Here is a 16,356-nt window from a genome sequence, read left to right on the forward strand (position 1 = left end):
CTTCAGCCTAGTAAAGAAGCAACTCTTATCAGTGATGTTAATGGTTACATTTCCCCCAGATTATTACAGTTAAAAATCAGTAGAAAACAACCATCGTCAATGACGCTTCACTAACAGGTTACAGTTAAGGCCATTCGACTTTGAAGATCATTTTATAAAACAAATTCAGCACAAAACAATCATACTAAAGTTACAAAATCAGTTCAACACAAATACTGTCAGCAATATTTCACTAGCAGGTTACAGTTGCAGTCATTCAAACCTCACTAGAGCAAATTAATCACTTTTTTTTCATGATTATGGAAAAAAATAGAGATGTACACGTAAGTACAGAACAGTTATAGAAAATAGGACAAGAACAAGGACAGCATTTCTGTAGAAATTGTATAGAATCATGTAACCAGGCCTTTGGTAATTCCAGTGACCATGAACCAACAAGAGAGGAACTAAAAACCTAAACTGTCCCATTGCGAAATCTGATGACATTACAGCTTGCCTGCCCTCTTGTCCACTGATGCCGACTCCGACATCAGCCATTTGAATCATTGAAACATCATTAGCACCTGTAAACACATGCATATACATAATCAGACTAGTATATTACAGGAACTAGAACAAAATAATGGCGACAAAATGAACAAAAAATTTACTGACTAAAACGAAATCGAGAGAAGAATTCATACCGTCTCCAATGGCTAGTGTCATGTCAGATGTTCTCTTCTTCACAAGGGAAACAATACCGGCTTTTTGCAGAGGAGCAACTCGACAACAAAGAACAACGGAACACAAACTCGCAAGTTGAAATAACTGAACCAACACAAGTAGCCAAAATCAGTAAATAAAGCATCATCAAGAAATTCACTGTAAAGAGGTGTGTGTGTGTAAATAGTATCGGTAATTGAAAAAACATAATTGATACCGTATAAATAAGAGCCAAATGCAGAATAATCAGTGTGTGTGTGTGTGTGTGTGTAAAGAGGTGTCAAATGATTAATTATAACAAATTATAGATTATTTGAGTATCAAATGATCTTGCATCCATTAATTGCAACATACATCTTGACATCTTGCAAAAAAAAAAAACACTTTTTATTCCAGCAATGCTCTATCCTACTTACAGTTATGACTAGCCAGTGCCATCATGTGACAAGTGTAATTCCAGCAATGCTCAAAATGAAAGGGATACCTTTTCTCACAGAAAACTTATTATGGATTTGATTAACAATTGCCAAGCTAAACTGTGCATATCTACTCCAACCATAGGGCAAACTAGTTGAATCTGCGACATCCAAATACATGGACAAATAGTCCACATTGTTTCCTGTACCAAATGCCCTGCTGTCCATAGCCAAATACCCTCAATTCTGCAATGCATCACTCATTCCAACCAACCTTCACCATATTGCCATCACCAAATTTACAACAATGCATTCCAAAACATGCACAAACATCAAGCAAGGCAGGTCAACATACAAACCTGCAACAGACCTTCACAATTCAACCATGCATCAATTCAATTTCAGCCGCATCAAACTAGAACAAACCTGCAAAGTTCAGTGCAATTTCATATGAACAAACACACTTTCAATCCAATTCCATCAAGCTGCAAAAAGCCATAGCAAGCAAGCATCAATCCATGAGCACCCTGCACCAATTCAACTGTTGCAGCAAAACCCAACAAATACAAACAATTCCAAAAATACCTAACAACTTCATACCTGCAAGAAGACCAAGCATCCAATGCAACCTAACCATGTGCATATAAATGGACATAAAACTTGCAACAAATTCCAAACCATGCAACCAAAACCAACAGCAGTCCAAGTCAACAACAACAAGTCCAAGGCATCATAGCATTCACGCATTTGAAGCATAACTGCAATTCCACATTAATGTATAGTAAGCCAATTCCACTCAATTCACATTTTACTACAGTAAAGAAGTAACATTAACAAATGTAATATAGTAAAAAGAGCATAACAATCCAAAAGAAGCAGACAAGCAAGGTACAAGGGCGCAATGCTTTTTCAGAGCAAACATGCATTTGGAAAAACATGGTCTAGCATTTCCAATTCCATTCCCTTTTATAAATCAAAACCCAACAAAAATCCTTTACTCTTCAATATAAAAGAAGAGCACACTCAAAGTTAAAGGAGGGGAGACAACATCAGAGTTTGAAAAAACACACAACATCAAACACTATTCTCAAGCCCTAAACCTAAACAGTTGAAACACCAAACCTCAAAATCTCAAGTCTCGAGCTAGCCCAAAATCCCTCTCAACCCTCACTTATTTTTTTAATAGAGGAAGAAGAAGAGAAAGCATAGAAAAGTAAGAGAGGAGACCTCGCCTGAAATCTTCGTCGTCGTTGCCCTCACTCTGGTCATCTTTTCCGACGAGGTAGTGACTCAAGTTCCTCGATTGACCTTTTTTTGTTCCCATCATGTAAAGCTCGCCTGATGGAGTCAAATCCCTATGGTTTGAGACTTTGACTCTCTCTCATGGCCATTTAATTTATCTTTAGGATTTTAGGGTTCATGATTTCTTCCTTTCGATTCTCCTGTTTGATTGAGAGTTAGGTCTTGGGGTGGTGGTCTTTATGCCTAGGAGGACAAGACGAAGGGTTTGAGTCATTTTGTTTCCTGGTTTGAGCTCCACCACCGTCGACGATGATTTTGAGGTCTTGGGCGCTTTTGGTTTTAATTTCTTTTTTAATTTAAAGACTTTAGGCAGCGCTTTATCAAAAGCGCTGTCTAAGGTCTATATTTAAAAGCGCTTTCTAAAAGCGCTGTCTAAGGGGGGGTCTTAGACAGCGCTTTTAGAAAGCGCTGTCTAATACCCCCCTTAGACAGCGCTTTCATTATATTTTTGGAACATTTTCCGTGTTTTATTTTAATTTTAACCTTAGACAACGCTTTCTTTTAAAAGCGCTGTCTAAGATGCGCTGTTAAAAGTCATTTTTGGCGTAGTGCCTTAAAAACCTGCCTAGAAATGGGGATCTGCAGGAGATTTATGGAAATATCTTATCTACTTCTGTTCTGGATAACATGAAGTTGATGAAGTTGTTCTAAAGGATGTTTAGAAACATTCTAAGAAAAGAGCAGTTGAGAAGGAAATTGAAGAAGTTATTGCTTCCACTGAGTTGATGCCTGTTGCGCCGCAAAAAATACAGAGTCGCCACCAGATTTTATTTATTCCAAAGAAAATGGAAAATAACGCAAAAACCCCAAAGAGAATGGTTTTCGCAACCAAGAGTGGATTCGAAATTAGGTTATGCAAGGGGAATATATTAACACCCCTTACATCCATCGTACTCGATGGGAACCACTAGCTTGTATCAAGCATATGAATGTTATTTATCTAAATGTTGCTTGCTATCGAAGAAATGAGATAAGATGAGAAAGAATAAGGTGGGAAGAGAAAATAAGTTTTAAATTAGTGTGCTCGCCAAGGTTTCGAACCCTTGTGCTTACGTATCCTTATTCGTGCAATAAGGAAGTCAGAGCTCCATAGTTCTGCTCACAAATAGAGTATTTGTTTGGTTGTTTTTATGGGAGCGTTAGAATGGATACGCTTGAATCTCACTCTAGCAGTTAAATATTACTTGCTCACGCATGGAGGCTTAAACGTCGTTCACGGTAGAATGGAAGTAATACTCCCTTTTTAAAAAGGTTTGAAAGAGGCCCTAAGGCAGAAAACTGATTTGATTGGTTGGGTTGATTTTAGTACGAAGACAAATATCAGACCCTTGGCTAGGTACAACCAACAATCTGAATACTTGGGAGTTGAGAGGACAATGGTATCCTAACCACTCTTTTTCATTCAATTGAGATTTGAATCGTGAAAGAGTTTGGCAAGTCTAATAATTGGTACTTAGAGGGAGACAAGTATCTGACCCTTGACTAAGTACGGCCAACAATCAGAATACTCGAGAGTCAAGAGGACAATGGTATCCTAACCACCCTTTTCTCCCTCACAGCACTTAGATTGAACTTGTTTTATCATTATAGGTTTTAAGAAGGAAGTCAAGCGTCGGGGCCCCGAGCTAGGTATGGACGACAACCCAAGTACCTTAATGTTGTGTACAAGCACGTACACCTCATTTTTGCATTCCAGTTTGTTGCAAAATTGTTTTGAAAAAGGCACTTGACGTTGGATGAAGTTGTATTTATTATAAAAAAATGTGTGTGAAGAATGTAGATAGAGATAAAATAAGATAGATTAAGAAGAGAAGAGAATGGAAAGGAGAATGGAGAAATGGATAAGAGATACTTGATGTTGGATAAAGTACTCGTGTTGCTATGAAGTGAGTTTGATTTGGAAAACACTTGACGTTGGATTAAGTATGCCTTTGTATTTTAAAAATGTTTTGTTTTTATCGTTTCGTTTTATCTTTTTAGTTAGTATGCATGATAAGCTATAAATAAAAGTAAACTTAAACTATTACACTTGCATGGGATGAGGGGACATATAAGCCACGATGAGGGGATGAAACCACACAATACAAACGAGAAAGGATGGAAATTAAACAAGTTACAAACCAAACAACATGCATAAAACAATCAAGTGGCATGATGTCCTCAAACAATACAAGGCAAATGAATTGATTAAAGAGATAGTATCTTGGATCCACACTTGAAATCTCAAAGGTCATGTAAACACACAAGCAAGTGAGGTTAGTATGAATTAAAAAAATGAATTAAATGGACGCATTAAATGGAAAATTCTAATTCAAATAGAAATGGATCATGAACCATTAAATGATAATTAATAATAAGATCATGTAAAATAATATGGATATACACAAGTCATATATCACTTAAATTGAAATGCAATTTGAATTTATTCAACATATTCACAATCTATTGAAAAATCAAATGGAATTAACTTAAGCTTCGAGAATAATCTAAACATGGCATACATGAATCAAGTTAGCAAAAGGAAATTAACATGGATTATCAAACCAAATCACATTCTAACTCTAACTAAACATGCTCATGGTAATTGAATCAAACATATAAAATAATAGACCAATATCAAAAATCAAAGGTTAATCATTTATTTCAAGGTGTTTTTCAAAGTGATTAATAAGAACAATTATATTAACTTCTAAACCTAATCATGTTAATTTCTTATTGAGAATTAATCAACAATTAACATGCATTTTTATTTCCAATATCATGGTAAAAAACAATTAAAATCAAGATAACAAGTCATGAAAAAATCATGAAAAAAATATGAAGAAAATGTCAAGAAAACAATAAAACATGTGAAGAATGGGCCAACGAGGGTTTTATGCTGAAATTGGGTGCAGATAGTGATTCCAGCGCATGGGCCTGGGGTGAAGGCACATGGCTTCAGTCTTGCTGAGTCAGGAGGTGTGATGAGTAATGTAGGGGTAAGGTTTATTAAAAGGTTGGGCTTAGCATGCATGGGAGAAGCCCAAACAGAACACCAACACATGGCTTGATGATTCAGCTATCTCATTTCCATCACGTGTGAAATGAATTTCAACATTGCATCTGAATGTCCAAAAAAATGCGCCAGACCAAAATAGCTGAGCTCAAGACTCAATTGAAATTGCCACCGTGGGCCACCGCGTTAAAGGTCACCTTCGGCGGCGGTGTCAATTCAGAAGTGAAATTAAAACCACCATTAGATTATGTTATCACGCCTTATCCAAAGCCATAATCGATTTTGTGATATTTTTACCCGAAGCCTCTAACCCAAACGATTATATCCAAGAACCCTAATTATTTGGGGATAAATTAAATGATCATCCCAGGGAATCAAAGCCCAAGGGATTAGGGATTTGATTCCTCATAATCTAACTCACATCTTGGTAACAAATTGAAATTAAATGGTGGAAGATTAAAGGTTCACCTGCCGGAGAAGACGAAGTTGACAATGTCGATGAAGCTGAAATCACAGGTAACTGTTCTTGTTCTTACACTTTCCCGCTTCTGAATTCCAGTGCATCTTCTCCTTTTACTCTTCTTGCTGAATCTCTATGAAAGTTTGTGTTTGTGTGATTGATTAATCGATGAGTTTGAGTGATGGTGAGGCACGGTTTTGAGAGAGTGATGAATGAGGAGTGATGGTTCTCTGAGTGATTAATGATCCTGAGAGAGGTGAAGGTTGAGGAATGATGGAAATGAATGAATCGAGAGAAAGAGTTTGATTTGGTTTTTGTAATTTTGATGAATGAATCTAAAATGAATTCTGAGAGGGTGAAGTTGAAATATATATGCTGAGAATTGCAACTGAATGGGGCAGGTTATGTCAGCTTAGGGATGAGTGGGTTTTATAACCGATTTTTTGAATTTTAATGCAGTTAGTTTAAATTCAGTTGTAGGTTCTATTAAGTTTGTTAACTGAGGTGACAATTAGTTGGTGATAGGGTTATTTGCTATTTGGATAGTGATGATGTAGTGTAGGTTTAGTTAGTGATATTGTTAGGTTAAATGATATGGTTAGTTAACCGTTTTTAGCTCAACTTTGTTTTGCTCAATTTGTTCAGTTAATTATTGTTGTTGTTATGTGCAATGTGATGTGTGCCCTATTACAAGGAATTATAGGTCTTCTTCTAGGGAATTGCATTGGATCACAATGTAGTTGGCTACCTTGTGTTGCAGGATGCTTGCAATTGGAGTTGTTATATGGGTCTATTTTATTTTGCTGCAGGTATGCATTGGCTTGCATCATGTTTGTGTTTTGGCTTGGTGATGCTTATTCAGGGGCCAGATGCAGTCAAGGGTCATATACTTGTCTCCCTCTAAGTACCAATGATTAGACTTGCCAAACTCTTTCACAATTCAAATCTCTTTTGGATGAAAAAGAATGGTTAGGATACCATTATCCTCTCAACTCCTAAGTATTTGGATTATTGACCGTACCTAGCCAAGGGTCTAATGCTTGTCTCCATACTAAAATCAACCCAACCAATCAAATCAATTTTATGTCTTGGGGTATCTTTCAAACCTTTTCAAAAAGGGAGTGTTACTTTCGTTCTACCATGAACAAAGCTTAAGCCTCCATGCGTGAGCAAGTAATGTTTAACTACTAGAGTGTGATCCAAGCGCATCCATTCTACCGTAAACAAACAAACACTTAACGCTTTCATGCTCGAGCATATAAACAAATGAACAGTAGAATGTAAACGTCAACACTATTCATAAAAATAACCAAACAAATACTCCATTTGTGAGCGGAACTACAAAGCTCTAACTTCCTTATTGCATCAATGGGGATATATATGCACAATGGTTCGAAATCTTGGTGAGCACACTAATTTAAAACTTATTTTCTTCTCCCATCTTATTCTTATTTCACCGATAGCAAGCAACACTCATACGCATTGATACAAGCTAGTGGTTCCCATGGAGTACCATGGATGGGAGGGGTGTTAATACCTCCCCCTTGCATAACCGACTTTCGAATCCGCTCTTGGTTGTGAAGACCATTCTCTTTCGGGGTTTTATCACTATTTTCCCTTTCCTTTGGAATAAATAAAATCTTGTGGCGACTCTGTATTTTTCGCTGCACGATAATGCCTTATGTAACAACCCAATTTTAGTATTTATTTCTTATATTATTATTATTTTATTTTATTTTATTTATTTGGAGTGTTAATTAATTAATTGGTTGTTAGGTAGTATAATAATTCACTATATTAATTAATTTGGTGTGTTAATCAATTATTTAGTTGATATGTGATATAATTAAATAATTATATTAATTAACTTAGTGTGTATGTTGTGTTGGTTTAATTTATTTGAACTAAATAGAGATATTATAATACTAGGTCTTATTGGGCCTAATAATTAAACTAGAGGTATCATTATTTAAGCCCAAACATAATACTATAAAAGTAAGAGGTGAGGAGAGTGAGAAGTAGGATTCATTTGATCATTGACAGCAACAGAGAAAGAAAAGAGGAAAAGTAAGGAGAAGAAGGGAAGAACAAGAGAGAAGCTAAGGTTTCCAGAAAATTGAAGAGGTAAGGGGAGAATGCTTATTATTATGGGTTAGTATGATTGGGTCAATGGATAGAAATATGTTTAGGTTGAAACCCTAATTTTCATAGTTTGAAATTATTAAGTTTTGATGAGAAATCTTTGATTTGTGATGATTAATTTCGTTTTGGAATGGATATATGGATGAGATTGAGGGATAAATTGAGAAACCAATTATTTTATTAAATTCCATTACAGTACAGGTAACGTTCAGGAAAATTCCAGTTTCGAATGCGTTAACCGGTTAACCAAAAGCGTTAACCGGTTACTTACTTAAAAATCTGCGCAGAATTGCATTCTGTTTTGTGTTAACCGGTTAACCAAATACGTTAACCGGTTACTTGTTAAAAATATGCTCATAAATTGCATTCTGTTTTGTGTTAACCGATTAACCAAATACGTTAACCGGTTAACACTGTTGAAAAATGACAAATTGAGACTTTAAAGGCTGTATTCAGTTTGAAATGAAATCTAAGTGTGCGTATTTGATAATTAGCCTATATTTGTGAATGATATATTGTTATGAATGTGTATATGTACCATTGGTGGATAATTCATAGAGTTGAATTATGGTGATATGTGGAATGTTAAGATGGTAGAAATGATCTTAATTGCATATGTGTTGGTATTTGTACATTCATTCATGGCATGGTCGGCTTCATGGTGGGAGCGGTGAAACTGTGGGTTCACATGGTAATAGACGTTGATCCTTGAATGGAAATAGGCGTAGCAGACGTTGATCCTTAATTGGAAATAGACGTAGTGACTTTGATCTTGTCCGGATCGGAAGCGTGGCTTGGATTCTAGATATTGAATCGGAAAGCGGTGAAACGTTGGGTTCACATTGAGGTACCACATGCATAGAGTCACATGACTTGCATTGAGTCACATTAGAGTTATGTGATAATTGAATGTATGCATTGATGTGATTGTGAGGTGTGTATGAGTTATGGTAATTGAATTTGGTGATGTTTGGATACATAACTTGACAAAATATGTGATTATGTGATAATTGTAGTTATGTGTATATTTGGGAATATAGTATTGGATTTTAATATTGTACTCCTTGAGTTTTGATGGATGTTTGAAACATGTGAAATAAATGTTGGTTATTATTATTGACATGATTATACAAGGTGTGACGAATTCCGTTAATTGTTGATTTAATCATTGTGCCTTATTATACTTCTTCATAATGATTTGAATTCTCACCCTTCTGTTTGAATGTTGCCTTTACATGGGTATCGTGCAGATATTCAAGGGTAGTAGTGCTGAAGTAAGTGGATGGTAGCTCACTCGAGAGTTAGCCGGAGAGTTTCCGTGTTTTGTTTTAGAGACTAGACAGTGAGTCAATGCTCTGGTCATGTAACACAGGGTAGATTAGTAGTATTGAACTCATATCTTATTTGGATATGTATTATGTTATTACTTGTGAACATGTTTAATTGCAATTTGCTGTTTGAGAGGCCATAGTGCCAAATAGTCTGGATATGGTTTTATTTTATCTTGAGGAGATTATTGAGAGATGATCATGGTATGGGACATGAATAATTTTATGAAATGCATGAATATTCATTATTTTCCGCTGCGAACGCATATTCTTGAATATTCATGATAATTGAAATGTGTTATTTTAAATGACCAGGTGTATTGTATATCGATGATGAACGATGTTGGTTTTTGAAAGCTTTTAGTTTTTGAAAATGTCGATGTGACGCCCTTTTGTTTATATGCGTGCTTATTCATTCTGATTATATATTAAGTATTTTAGGGTAGAAAAATGGGCGTTACATTAGCGGTATCAGAGCATGGTCGACCAGTTGGTCAATAGTCGTTAATGCTTTCCATCCTGTTGTATTTGATTTGTGTATCTGACACGATCGATACTGTTTGTCTGGTTGTTCGGGTTGTTCAGGACGATGGTTGCAGGCAAGAATGATGATGCCATTGCTGAGGCGCTGAGGATGTTGGTTGACTCCATTGGTCAGATCCCTCAAGCGAATGCTGGTAACCGAAATGGAGATGATGATGAGTTCCGTGCTTTGGGGAGATTCCAGAGGAACAATCCTCCTGTCTTTGAGGGTGAGCATGAACCTGATAAAGCTCAAGCTTGGTTGAAGGCAATTGAGAAGATCTTCAGAGTCATGAACTGTACTGATGCTCAGAAAGTGCAGTTTGGTACTCATATGCTTGAGAAGGAAGCTGAAGATTGGTGGAATAACACTCTTCAGAGGTTTGAAGAAGACAACATTGAGGTTACTTAGGCTCTTTTCCGTGATGTCTTCTTGGAGAACTATTTTCCAGAAGATTGTCGTGGGAAGAAAGAGGTGGAGTTCCTTGAATTGAAGCAAGGAAATGGTATTGTTGCTGAATATGCTGCTAGATTTCAGGAGCTTATCAAGTATTGTCCTCATTACAATACTGCTAATGCTGAGAGATCTAAATGCTTGAAGTTTGTGAATGGCTTGAGACATGATATCAAGAAGGCCATTGGTTACCAACAGATTACTCGTTTTGCGGAGTTAGTTAACAAGAGTCGGATTTATGATGAAGATAGTAGGAAAAGTGCTTCTTTCTACAAGAGTTTGAAGGGGAAAAACCATGATCGTGGGAAACCGCATGATGACAAGAGAAGACAATCTGGTTTTGGCAAGAAGCCAAGTGGGGGAGGATCTTCTACTCCACTTAAGTGTTTTAAATGCAGCGTTGAAGGTCATCGTGTTGTTGATTGTAGTAAGGATTCTGTGACGTGTTTCAAGTGTGGCAAGAGTGGTCATAGAGCAAACAAGTGTGGAGTTGGTTCGAGTATGACTTGTTACAATTGTGGTGAGAGAGGTCACATTAGTACCAAATGTGATAAGCCGAAGAAGGAGCAAGCGAAGGGAAAGGTGTTTGCATTGTCTGGTGGGGAGGCCACTACCGATGATAGGCTAATCCAAGGTACGTGCTTTATTAATGGTACACCTTTGACTGCCATTATTGATACCGGTGCAACACATTCTTTCATTTCTTTGGATTGTGCTAAGAGACTGAATCTTATATTATCTGATATGCGTAGAAGTATGGTTATTGATACACCTGCTATGGGTTCTGTTTCTACTTCCTATGTGTGTCTGAATTGTCCGTTGAGTATCTTTGGTAGGGATTTTGGAATTGATTTAGTTTGTCTTCCTTTAGAGCAACTTGATGTGATTTTGGGTATGAATTGGTTAGAATTTAATCGGGTGTATATCAACTGTTTCGAGAAGACGGTTATTTTTCCTGAGGTTGGTGCTAAGGAAGATTGGTTTGTGTCTGTTAAGCAAGTTGATGAATCGGTGCAAGGTGGTGCCGAGTTGTTTATGTTGTTGGCAACTTTGGACATTCGTAAGAAGAGGACGATTGAAGAATTGCCAATAGTTTGTGAGTTTGCGGAGGTATTTCCTGAAGATATAAGTGATTTACCGCCGGAATGTGAGGTTGAGTTTTCGATTGATTTAGTTCTTGGAACTAGTCCTATATCGATGGCTCCCTATAGAATGTCTGCTTCTGAGTTGAAAGAGTTGAAGAGTCAACTTGAAGACTTGCTTGAGAAGAGGTTTATTCGTCCTAGTGTGTCGCCGTGGGGTGCACCTGTTCTGTTGGTCAAGAAGAAAGAAGGTTCTATGAGATTATGTGTTGATTATAGACAACTGAATAAAGTGACGATTAAGAACAAGTATCCACTTCCGAGGATTGACGATCTGATGGATCAACTGGTTGGAGCTTGTGTGTTTAGCAAAATTGATTTGAGGTCTGGTTATCATCAGATTCGTGTAAAGGCTGAGGATATTCAAAAGGCTGCTTTTCGGACAAGGTACGGTCACTACGAGTACTCCGTGATGCCTTTTGGTGTGACTAATGCACCTGGTGTATTTATGGAGTATATGAATAGGATTTTTCATGATTATCTGGATAAGTTTGTTGTTGTGTTCATCGATGATATATTGATTTATTCTAAGAGTGAAGAGGATCATGCCGAGCATTTGAAGGTTGTGTTATCGGTGTTGAAGGAGAGGAAGTTGTTTGCTAAACTCTCCAAATGTGAGTTTTGGTTAAGTGAAGTAAGTTTTCTTAGACATGTGATTTCGAGTGGTGGTATTTCTGTGGATCCTACGAAGATTGAAGCTGTATCTCAATGGGAAGCTCCTAAGTTTGTTGCTGAGATTAGAAGTTTCCTTGGTTTGGCTGGTTATTATAGGAAGTTCATTGAAGGATTTTCTAAGTTATCGTTACCATTGACGTAGTTGACTAGGAAAGGTCAAGCTTTCATTTGGACTTCGCAGTGTGAAGCGAATTTTCAAGAGCTTAAGAGAAGATTGACTACGGCTCCTATTTTGATTTTACCGGATCCGTTAGAAACTTTCGTTGTGTATTGTGATGCTTCTTTGTTGGGTTTGGGAGGTGTTTTGATGCAAAAAGGGCAAGTGGTAGCTTATGCTTCAAGGCAACTTAAAGTTCATGAGAGGAATTATCCGACGCATGATTTAGAGTTGGCCGCCGTTGTGTTTGTGTTGAAGCTTTGGAGACATTATTTGTTTGGATCGCGATTTGATGTGTTTAGTGATCACAAGAGTTTGAAGTACTTGTTCGATCAGAAAGAATTGAATATGAGGCAAAGGAGATGGTTGGAATTCTTGAAAGATTATGATTTTGGTTTGAATTATCATCCTGGAAAGGCGAATGTTGTAGCCGATGCATTGAGTAGGAAGTCATTGCACATGTCTATGTTGATGATTCCAGAGTTTGAATTGTTGGAACAATTTAGAGATTTGAGTTTGGTTTGTGAAGCGACGCCTTCGTGTGTTAAGCTTGGTATGTTGAAGCTTACGTGTGGCATTATTGACGAGATTAGAGAAGGTCAGAAGTCAGATTTGAAATTAGTCGATGTTATGACATTGATTAATCAAGACAAAGGTGATGACTTTCGGATTGACGAGAATGGTATCATGAGGTGTCGTGATCGAGTTTGTGTTCCGGATGTTGCGGATTTGAGAAAGAGGATTCTTGAGGAAGGGAATAGAAGTGGTTTGGGTATTCATCCTGGTGCTACTAAAATGTATCAAGACTTGAGGAAGATGTTTTGGTGGCAAGGTATGAAGAAGGATGTAGCGGAATTTGTGTATTCATGTTTGACTTGTCAAAAGTCAAAGATTGAACATCAAAAGCCGTTTGGTTTGATGCAACCGTTATCTATTCCGAGTGGAAGTGGGATACTATCTCTATGGATTTTGTTTCGGGCTTGCCGAGAACATCGAGTAATTGTGAGGCAATTTGGGTCGTTGTGGACAGGTTGACGAAATGTGCTCATTTTATTCCGATGAGGATGGATTATTCGATGGAGAGACTTGCTAAGTTGTACATCGAAAGGATTGTGTGTTTGCATGGTATTCCGTCGAGCATTGTTTCGGATAGAGATCCGAGGTTCACTTCGAGATTTTGGGAAGGTTTGCAAAGTGCTTTGGGTACGAAGTTGTGTTTGAGTTCGGCATATCATCCACAAACTGATGGTCAAACGGAGAGGACTATTCAGTCACTTGAGGATCTTTTGAGGTCTTGTGTTTTGGAACAAGGAGGAAATTGGGATAGTTTCTTGCCTTTGATCGAGTTTACGTATAACAACAGTTTCCATTCGAGTATTGGAATGGCACCTTTTGAGGCTCTTTATGGTAGAAGGTGTAGAACTCCTTTGTGTTGGTACGAATCGGGAGAGAGTGTTGTGGTTGGACCCGAGTTGATTCAAGAGACTACGGATAAGATTAAGATTATTCAAGAGAAGATGAAGGCTTCTCAGAGTCGTCAAAAGAGTTATCATGATAAGAGGAGGAAGACTCTTGAGTTTGAGAAAGATGAGCATGTGTTTCTTCGAGTTACGCAAATAACGGGTGTTGGTAGAGCTTTGAAGTCACGTAAGTTGACGCCGCGTTTCATTGGTCCTTATCAGATTTCCGAGAGGGTAGGTGAAGTGGCATATCGGATTGCATTACCACCGTCACTTTCTAATCTTCATGATGTGTTCCATGTGTCTCAATTGAGGAAGTATATTGCGGATCCATCGCATGTTGTTCCATTAGATGACATTCAAGTGAGGGACAATTTGACGGTTGATACATCACCTATGCGAATTGAAGATCGAGAAGTGAAAAAGCTTCGTGGTAAGAAAATTGAGTTGGTGAAAGTGACATAGGGCGGAGCCGCCAATGACAATATTACTTGGGAACTCGAGGATAAGATGAAGGAATCATATCCGGAGTTGTTCGTTTGAGGTAAATTTTCGAGGCCGGAAATCTTTTAAGTGGGGGAGAGTTGTAACAATCCAATTTTAGTATTTATTTCTTATATTATTATTATTATATTTTATTTTATTTATTTGGAGTGTTAATTAATTAATTAATTGGTTGTTAGGTAGTATAATAATTGACTATATTAATTAATTTGGTGTGTTAATCAATTATTTAGTTGATATGAGATATAATTAAATAATTATATTAATTAACTTAGTGTGTATGTTGTGTTGGTTTAATTTATTTGAACTAAATAGAGATATTATAATACTAGGTCTTATTGGGCCTAATAATTAAACTAGAGGTATCATTATTTAAGCCCAAATATAATACTATAAAAGTAAGAGGTGAGGAGAGTGAGAAGTAGGATTCATTTGATCATTGACAGCAACAGAGAAAGAAAAGAGGAAAAGTAAGGAGAAGAGGGGAAGAACAAGAGAGAAGTTAAGGTTTCCAGAAAATTGAAGAGGTAAGGGGAGAATCCTTATTATTATGGGTTAGTATGATTGGGTCAATGGGTAGAAATATGTTTAGGTTGAAACCCTAATTTTCATAGTTTGAAATTATTAGGTTTTGATGAGAAATCTTTGATTTGTGATGATTAATTTCGTTTTGGAATGGATATATGGATGAGATTGAGTGATAAATTGAGAAACCAATTTTTTTATTAAATTCCATTACAGTACAGGTAACGTTCAGGAAAATTCCAGTTTCGAATGCGTTAACCAGTTAACCAAAAGCGTTAACCGGTTACTTACTTAAAAATCTGCGCAGAATTGCATTCTATTTTGTGTTAACCGGTTAACCAAATACGTTAATCGGTTACTTGTTAAAAATCTGCTCATAAATTGCATTCTGTTTTGTGTTAACCGATTAACCAAATACGTTAACCGGTTAACACTGTTGAAAAATGACAAATTGAGACTTTAAAGGCTGTATTCAGTTTGAAATGAAATCTAAGTGTGCGTATTTGATAATTAGCCTATATTTGTGAATGATATATTGTTATGAATGTGTATATGTACCATTGGTGGATAATTCATAGAGTTGAATTATGGTAATATGTGGAATGTTAAGATGGTAGAGATGATCTTAATTGCATATGTGTTGGTATTTGTACATTCATTCATGGCATGGTCGGCTTCATGGTGGGAGCGGTGAAACTGTGGGTTCACATGGTAATAGACGTTGATCCTTGAATGGAAATAGGCGTAGCAGACGTTGATCCTTAATTGGAAATAGACGTAGTGACTTTGATCTTGTCCGGATCAGATGCGTGACTTGGATTCTAGATATTGAATCGGAAAGCGGTGAAACGTTGGGTTCACATTGAGGTGCCATATGCATAGAGTCACATGTCTTGCATTGAGTCACATTAGAGTTATGTGATAATTGAATGTATGCATTGATGTGATTGTGAGGTGTGTATGAGATGTGGTAATTGAATTTGGTGATGTTTGGATACATAACTTGACAAAATATGTGATTATGTGATAATTGTAGTTATGTGTATATTTGGGAATATAGTATTGGATTTTAATATTGTACTCCTTGAGTTTTGATGGATGTTTGAAACATGTGAAATAAATGTTGGTTATTATTATTGACATGATTATACAAGGTGTGACGAATTTCGTTAATTGTTGATTTAATCATTGTGCCTTATTATACTTCTTCATAATGATTTGAATTCTCACCCTTCTGTTTGAATGTTGCCTTTACATGGGTATCGTGCAGATATTCAAGAGTAATAGTGCTGAAGTAAGTGGACGGTAGCTCACTCGAGAGTTAGCCGGAGAGTTTCCGTGTTTTGTTTTAGAGACTAGATAGTGAGTCAATGCTCTGGTGATGTAACACGGGGTAGATTAGTAGTATTGAACTCATATCTTATTTGGATATGTATTATGTTATTACTTGTGAACATGTTTAATTGCAATTTGCTGTTTGAGAGGCCATTGTGCCAAATAGTTTGGATATGGTTTTATTTTATCTTGAGGAGATTATTGAGAGAAGATCATGGTATGGGACATGAATCATTT

The 16,356-nt window shown here is 36.8% G+C and overlaps 1 long non-coding RNA gene across 1 annotated transcript; it reads right to left on the reverse strand.

Annotated features, from left to right (window-relative positions):
• Nucleotides 1–410: 410 nt before the first annotated feature.
• LOC127105884 (uncharacterized) lies at nucleotides 411–1,613 on the reverse strand. The gene is made up of 3 exons (XR_007795159.1): nucleotides 1,187–1,613; nucleotides 684–807; nucleotides 411–563 (listed from the first exon to the last, which is right to left on the reverse strand). It is a non-coding gene; the product is annotated as an uncharacterized LOC127105884 (long non-coding RNA).
• Between the last annotated feature and the right edge of the window lie 14,743 nt (nucleotides 1,614–16,356).

Source organism: Lathyrus oleraceus, chromosome 7 (assembly GCF_024323335.1).
Source record: "Lathyrus oleraceus cultivar Zhongwan6 chromosome 7, CAAS_Psat_ZW6_1.0, whole genome shotgun sequence".
Taxonomy (NCBI): domain Eukaryota; kingdom Viridiplantae; phylum Streptophyta; class Magnoliopsida; order Fabales; family Fabaceae; genus Lathyrus; species Lathyrus oleraceus.